This window comes from Crocodylus siamensis, chromosome 1 (genome assembly GCF_052110815.1).
Source record: "Crocodylus siamensis isolate JL-2025a chromosome 1, ASM5211081v1, whole genome shotgun sequence".
Classification (NCBI taxonomy): Eukaryota; Metazoa; Chordata; order Crocodylia; family Crocodylidae; genus Crocodylus; species Crocodylus siamensis.
Genome location: NC_143395.1, coordinates 413,866,157 through 413,873,965, shown reverse-complemented (window position 1 = coordinate 413,873,965; position 7,809 = coordinate 413,866,157). Strand labels below are relative to the sequence as shown.

The window sequence follows — 7,809 nt, the reverse complement described above, 5'->3', positions numbered from 1 at the left end:
AAACGGAGCCCCTAGAAATTGCCCCCTGCCCTCGGGAGCCACGGAAAGCTACGCAAGACCCGCTCCCACAAACCCCGCAGCGCACAGCGCGATGCCTGCACGCAGCGGGCCGCAGCCGAGGGCCGCCAAGGGAGCAGGGCAGGGGGGTGGGGAACGGGAGCCAGCGGGGTCGGCCGCAACATCCGGCGCCCCAGAACTGAGAATAAATATCCGCTGCCCCACCTCAGACACAGCCCAGGCGCTCCCCCGCCGCCGAGCCGCCCGCCCGGCTTTCCCGCGCCAGCTGTGCCCCGCCAGGCGGGTCGCTCCGCCCCCGGCCGGGGGAGGGGGAGGGGAGGGGCGGCGCCTCCGGCCCGCCGCCGGCGCAGCACTTTGCAGACGCTCCCCGGCGCGGGCCGGGCCGGGCGGTGCGGGCAGCGGGAGCCGCCGCCCTGAGGTGAGTGAGCGCCGCGGCCCGCGGGCGCGGGGGGCACGAGTCGCCGCCCCGGCGCCGGGGAGAGTCGTGTGTGGGGGCCGTGAAGGGCAGGACGCCCCCAGCCGCCGGCGCCTGCCCCGGGGGTGTGCGGGAGGAGGCTGGGGCGGGGGTGTCGCAAAAGTCCCGCGCCCCTGGCCGGCCGCAGGGAGACCTCCCAGCCCAGCCGGAGTTGCCGGGGCGTCCGAGGGGCCCCCGACGTGGCGAGTCGGGGGGTCGCGGGGTCAGGGCTGCGCACGCGGCTTGTGGGCCGCGGGCCCCCCAGCACGACCCCCGCCCCGTGGCGCGGGTGGGCTCGGGCCCGCGGCCCCTCCTGCCCCGTCTGCCAGCGCACGCGGGGGCGGACGCCCCCGGGTGGGCGCCGCGCGTGGCCCCTGGCCCAGCTGCCCTGGGGTCCCGCTGCGGGTCAGGTGCGTGGGGAGAGGAAAGAGGCCGCAGACCCGATGCAGCCAGGGACCTGGGCGAGTCGGGCACCCCCGACGGCGCGACTGCCAGCGGTGAAAATGAAGGGACGCTCAGCTGCTGGGATGGGGGGAACAGAAAACAGCCGGTCTCCGGGTGGGAAAGCTTGTTCGGAGAAATCGGGGGGTGCCCAGCGTCGGTGGGAAGTCGCCGGAGAAAACGAGCCTCCCTAATCGCTGCTCTGCGGTGGAGATTTCGCCTCTCGGTGATCGTCGTAGGACGCCTGCTAGCACGCCAGCGCGCGGGAGAAATCGCCGTGGCACAGAGCAAAGAAATAACCGGGAGGAAGGATGCTAGCCAAGGCTGGACGGCAGATGCACGGGCGGCCGATGGCCCTGCTGCGCTCCCAGCCCGGAGCCGGGGTCTTGTGCTGCGGGATGCTAATAGCACTGGTGGGAGCCTGAAACTGTAAAGCACCTCTGAAGAGGGTTTGCATCGCGTCTGCCTTTGTCCCCCTCTTGGTGCAGGCTGTATGACTTGACCCCAAAGTCTGTGGCAGAACTGGACCGAGGTCTCCTGCCGTGACGCCAGAGCTCGGGGTTGAAGCCATGCTCTGGACACCCGCTGCAAGCTGCCCCCAGCCTGGGTGATCCCTGGGAGTCCCTCCATCAGGAAGAGACCCCAGGTGGGGATGGGGTTAGGATGCCTGGGAGGGGGTGTGGTGTGGGGGGAGTACAGGCGAGCAGGTCCCTGTCTAAAGGGAAGGAGGAGATTGTGCGTGGCAATAAAATGCTGCGTGAAGCAGGCAGGAAAGCCCACACGGGGACTTGCGTAAAACAAGGAGCCACGTTTTGGGCTAGTTCTGGCAATGCACATGTCTCCCCTGCGAGGCAAAGCCAGGAGCGAGGGACTGGCTCCGGGAGGGGATTAGAGTTTGCACTCTCTCCCTAACCATTTCCCTTCCTCTGGCTCTTCTCCCTCATCCTAGTCAGCTGGCTGGTGGGGAGAGGTGGGGGGATAAGGGCTGGCAGCATGGGAAGGGGTCTCTCCCTTGATCAGAGAAGAAATCCTTTTTTACCAGCCCTCGATGCCACGTTTAAGGCTGAGTACCAGTTGGAGATGGGAGAGGAGTGGTGTGTTCTCCGTGGCACGCCCCAGAGCCAACGGCTTGGCTGGTTATCAAAAGAAACTTCCGAACAACTAGATTTCAGGGGCAGGAAGAGATAAACTTTGGCCGAGCAACAATCAGACTCGGTCAACCTTGGCACCCAGTCCTGTCGGGGATGAATGCAGCTGGTGGCTATTCATTCAAGTGCGGTTGTTATCTGGGAACTGCGTGTGTGTGTATGTGTGTGTGCATGCATGCATATGTGTGCGCATGCAAGTGCGGTTGTTATTTTGGACCCCGCTCATGAGTGTGTGTGCGCGTGCATGCATTCGTGTGCGTTCAAATGCAGTTGTCATCTTGAAACTAATGATATGTGCGTGTGCATTCAAGTGCAGTTATCTTGGAACTGATCATGAGTGTGTGTGTGTGTGTGTGTGTGTGCGTGCGTGTGTGCATGCATTCAAACACGGTTGTTATCTTGGAGCGGTGTGTGTGTGTGTGCGTGCGCACACATGTGCATTCAAGTGTAGTAGTTATCTTGGAACTGATCATAGTGTGGATGTGTGTGTATTCCTGTGCAGTTGTTATCTTGGAACTGATCATGAATGCACATGTGTGCACATGCGCACACACACACTCAAGTGTAGTTGTTATCTTGGAATTGAGTGTGTGTGCGTGCATGTCATTCAAGTGCGATTATTATCTTGGAACTGAGTGTGTGTCTGTGCACATGTGCATTTAGGTGCAGTTGTTAACGTGAAACCGATCATGAGCGTATTTGTGCATGTGTGTGCATTCAAATGTGGTTGTTACCTTGGAACTGAGTGAGTGTGTGTGTGTGTGTGTGTGTGTATACGTACGTGTGTGCATTCAAGTGTGGTTATCTTGGAAGTGATCATGAGTGCATGGGTGTGTGCATGCACTCGTGCATTCAAGCGCAGTTGTTATCTTGGAACTGATCATGAGAGTGTGTGTATGTGTGTGTGCGTGTGCATTCAAACACGGTTGTTATCTTGGATCTGAGTGTGTGTGTGTGTATTCTAGTGTGGTTGTTATCCTGAACTGATCGTGAGTGTGTGTGAGTGTGTCTGGAATGAGAGTTGCTTTCTCTTACCCCTTGTGCTCCGGAGGGTTGAGATCCACAGCGTGAAAGTGTCAGGAGAATCCAGCCACCACAAATCATCCCCAGCTCCTTGGCAGTGTATAAACCAACCTGTCTCTCCCCGCGCGGTGCCAGGCAGTTCGGGCTGGATCCAACGGTGGGTCAGCAGCTAATAGCCTTTATATCTGGGCAGGGAGCGGAGGTGAGTGGAACAGATGAGAACCCACCATTGTTGCTCCTCTTTCCTTCCCTGTATCCTTCCCTCTATCTCCCCGTGGCACTGACGGCTCTAAGGGACTCTTCCTTTCCCTTATAGCCATGTAGGTGGCTTCTAGCCGAGGGAGGGGAGTCACTCGGTTGTATCCGAGGAGGGGAGCGATCACGCTGGTGGGAGCCTGCTGTGGTCACAAGCCTCGGGCGATGACTCCTAACCTATGCCTGGGCGCTCATTCTTCAGCCCAGTGGGAATTTAGTGGCAGCCACCACGAGCGTGGCCTCCTCCTGAGGTAGGTTGGCTTCTGCCATTTGGGCTCAGGAAGGATTTTTGTTAGCAGAGCAGAGATTCCCTTTCCCTCCCAGAGGGGTACATTGCAGCTCTCTTGTCCTGTCTGCATCGACAGCCTCCTCTCTGCACTGAGTGCTCCTTCCCTCTTGTCGGGTCCATGCTGCTTCTCTTCCTCGGCTCTGCCCACACGCTCCCGGGAAGGCACCGGTGGCCGAAGGAGTCCCAGCAGCCAGCTGACGGCACAGGCATGTCTGTGTGCAGCTGTAGCGGCAGGGTCGCAGAAGCCTTTTCTCCGTCAGAGAGGGGACATGGCTTTGCCGTAGAAATAAGGACTTCTGCTGCCACGAGGGCAGCTGTGAGAAGGGACACAGGCCTGAGTCCATTGTGGCTTCCAGTGCAAGAGGCAGGGAGGGGTTGAGGATTTCTTTGCAATCTAAAGCAAAAACCAGTCTAGCTCCTTCAGGTCCGGCACACCCTTCAAAGTCAAGGTCACACGAGCAAACTACAGGGGCTTTCCTCCCCCCCACTTGACTTTTGGAGTGAATCTAAGAAACCTGGGGACATTCTTGGCTTTAAATGTACTAGATCCCAACCCACAAAAGGTTTGGCGGCACAGCGTTACATGTATAAGGCTGCTGCTAATAAAAGACTTATGCCTTCCATTCAAAGACTATGTAGATACTTCCTAATAATCCTGTTTGTAATGAGAAGCATAAGCTTGCCTGTGAAGAAACTGCAGCGTGTGTCTAATTTTCTCGTGTGCCTTTTCCACTGAATACAGGGGACTGGACTCCAGGGCCTGGGAGGCCACTTCCAGGCCAATGTTCCTATCTAGCTTTGAAACCAGCTGTACAAAGGTATTTATGGCCTCTATCCTGATACCACCGGAGCAGCTCTCAGTATTTGTGTCCATGCTCACAGCACCCTGCCCCACAGAAGGGGATGTCAGAGGCACAAAAAGGGTGCCTGTACACGATTAATTGAGTCTGCCTGAGTGTGGTAATTACCGTGCTCCAGCAGCCTCCCCTGTCTCGCGTATCAGCATCCCTGCACTTCCCAACGGTGAAATAAAAAGCTCATCAAACAAGCTTTAGTTCAAGTGCCCCCACCACCATTTTTAAGTGTGGGGATGCTGATACACAAGACGCTGCGCCACTTTAATTAAAGCACTGCTCCCACCCCTGGAACACTTGTAAAAGTGCCCAAAGGGACTAGGTGTCTGAGTTAAGCCTGTAGTGCAGCTGGCATTTGAACCCAAGCCTCCTAAGCCCTAGACTGGTATCCTAACTGCTGGGCTGTCTCCTCCCTCTGTGCTTAAATGGTTTAAAAATTGGCTGAAATAGAGGATATATTTGTTATGAGCAAAAGGCTCTTAAAGGTATTAGCTGGGCTCCTACAGATTCAGCTTTTGTTGTCACTAGCAAAATGCACATCTCTTTCCCCCGATTTTTTTCCCTCAAATAAGCATCCTCTAAAACCTACTAATGCAGCTAATTGCTCTCAGGCAGTGTGCGCTGGACCGACAGGCTGGGGGAGCAGTCTGGAGGGCATCATTGGTATTCCACCGGGCCCCTGCCATGCTGCAGACCTTGCTCATTATTGAGGCTAATCGTGCTGCAGGAATTTTTGGGAGCCTGGAGCTTCCAGCTGCGCCGTTAGCAAAAATAACGGCCAGGATCGTATTTATTGTCTCCTCTGTGGAGGGTCTGCAGCTGCACTCTGAGAGCTACAGGCGGTGAAGAGGCCCAGAGAGTAGCGCGCTGCAAGAGCAGAAAGCGGAGCTGGTGGCTGCAGTGTTGCAGGGTACCTGGGACTTCTAGCTTGGGGAAAGGAAGTGAGGATCTCTGTGCGCGTAGCATCCAGGGTGTGGGGAGGAGGCAAGCCCTTGTCGGCAGTACCAGGGTGGGCGGAAAGGGATATGCAAGCTAGCAGTGGCCCCAGGCCAGGGAGATGGCCCATGGTAGTGACCTGATGTGAGGGTGGGAAGACTTATAGAGCAGCCCTCTAGGTAGCATTGTATCCTGCCATGTTCCCCTTCGCCACAGCGGCTCCGTAGGGTTAGGAGGACAAGCCTGGCTTGCATTGCTGGAGAGGACACCGTTTGGACAAGAGAGAAGCTGTAGATTAGCCGGCATGTCCTTTGTAAAAACTCATGGCCCTTTCAGTAAGAGCCAGGGTGGTCTCCGACCAGAACTTGGCAATGCCTCCGGGGGGTTGTTGGCCTCTTCCAGTTGGATCCTGCAATCCCCACTTTCCTCCGTTGCCTTGTAGTTGCTCCGTGTCTCGGGTGGCAGCTGCTTCGGGCTCGGCATGTGCTCGTGCTGGAGTGAGGTAGGGCAGGTGGGTTGGCAAGGGGGGCGGGGTTTCTGGTGCGAAGATGGGGTAGTCTATTTGCAGAGCTCTTTTTGGGGAAAGTCCTCTAGAGATGGAAGAGAGCTGTCCTTACGCACAGCCGACACACTGGCATACTCCACGGTGCTGTTCCTCTTCTCCTGGAGAGAGGCGGCGACTTTCAGAGTTGCAGTCCCAGTGGGCCACGGCATTAGGAGAGAAGGTTTCAGGGATCACCTGCCCTGTCCTTCCTGCCGTCCCCTTTCTCCCCACCCCCGCGGTGTGGTTTGTGAAGCCTTCTGGGGGCATCTGCTCAGGGGAGGCCCCTGGTAGTCCACAAGGGCCACATCAGGAGCACTGCTTTTGGTGGCAGCCAACGGGGTTTCCTAAGCAACCTTGCTGAAGCCAGGGTGCTTCCTCAGACACCGACACACTCGGCATCCTACGTGTGCCTCCGTTGGCCTTGTTCTCAGGGCTTGTCCTTGGGAACCCCAGCCCCTGCTGGGAGCTGGCCCATGGGTATGGGGTGCCCGATCTCTGTGATGGTGGTGTGCTGTGACAGTCCCAGGCTTGGGGGTTTCCTTAGCTGTGCTACATAAAGTGACAAGCAGACTTTGCTATGTATCTGAGAGCCTGGTTTCTGGAAGGAAGGAAGGATTGGACAGTAGCAGCCTCTATTTTTTTTATTTTTGTCACATTTCTTGCCATTGTGCTCTTACCCTGAGTGTGGTGTTTGTCTCTAAGTACGTGTCATCGGGGGTGTTTTGCAGCCCCGGGAGCCAGAGCGCTGGGGAGACCGGGCTTCCACAATGCACCACAAGCAGAGGCAGGAGAGCCTTGTAAACAGGTGAAAGAAGATGCAGGACTCCTTAAACCTGCTGGCCTACTTCTCTCCTGCTTGACCTGCTTTCCTCTCTTGCCTAGCAATCAGTTTGCGGTTTATAACTTGGGGCGTCTGTCTTACACTTGCTAAGCTCTTGGCCTCGCGGGTAGCCTGCTGCAATGGAAGGCTGTTTGTGGTTATCTTGGCCTCCCTACAGCATGGTGCAATATAACGGTTTATCGCTCGCTTTAAACGGTCATCAAGACTATTGCCTTGACTCCGTTTCCTTCTGGTAGTCCCTATGCTAAGCACGGGCATTGATCCATGGGAGGGTAAGGGGGAAAACTATGCTTTAAAAAGGTGTCAAGAGATGCTTATCCAGGAGCAGAGTCTTTGCAAGTCAGCTGTGATGTAGCGGCTAGAAGAAAGGAAATCTTTGTGGTATGTAAAGTTATGGTGTTCTTATGATTGCAGTCCTCCTCTGCCTGTGATGAAGTTAGCACAGACGTCTTCCACTGCCTGGCTGCATAATCAAATCCTGGAGCTGCTGGGAGTTTGCATGCCGTCTAGAGCCAGGATTTGACTCTGTGGGAAATGGAAAAACTTGGCCTACTCAATGCCAAAGCGGCTGTGTTGCAGTGGGAAAAGTGAATTAGTTGGAACCTGCTGGTATGTCGGTACATGTCCTTGCAGGCTTTCTCCCTGTCAGATCCAAGAGTGCATGAAACCGCACATTGACTTCCTTCTAAATGCCTGTGTCTGTTGGGTTGCGGGCGAGGGAGGGAGATGAAGGAATTGCACAACTTAAATTAACTGGTGCTTGTGTAAACGTTTAGATCGTAAGTATGACAGTATTGGGAAGAGAAGAGTTGGAGCGAGCTTTCGTTTAGCAGGCATCTCTCCCTTTAAGGGACTACAGTTTGCATTTCTGCACACTCTCCCTTTCCTTTTTTTAAGGGCAGTGAGGGATGTTTCATCAGAGCAAAGGAAGCACATAAGCTGGTAAAAGCAAACACACAGTCAGCCTTGTGGCTCTGCCAGGATTAACCCTGCATGTCTGCACTGC

At 56.1% G+C, this 7,809-nt stretch overlaps 1 protein-coding gene across 4 annotated transcripts in view; it reads left to right on the top strand.

Moving 5' to 3' along the window:
- Positions 1-321: 321 nt before the first annotated feature.
- Positions 322-7,809, top strand: part of TSKU (tsukushi, small leucine rich proteoglycan) — a 28,729-nt gene continuing 21,241 nt past the window's right edge. The window contains exon 1 of one of the 4 annotated variants that reach the window (XM_090030731.1): positions 322-436. The gene's annotated coding sequence lies outside the window, so the exon portion shown is untranslated. Of the gene's footprint in view, positions 437-1,538; positions 1,560-7,809 lie in introns of those variants that run through there. The other 3 variants (XM_090030735.1, XM_090030732.1, XM_090030733.1) reach the window with 3 other exon arrangements.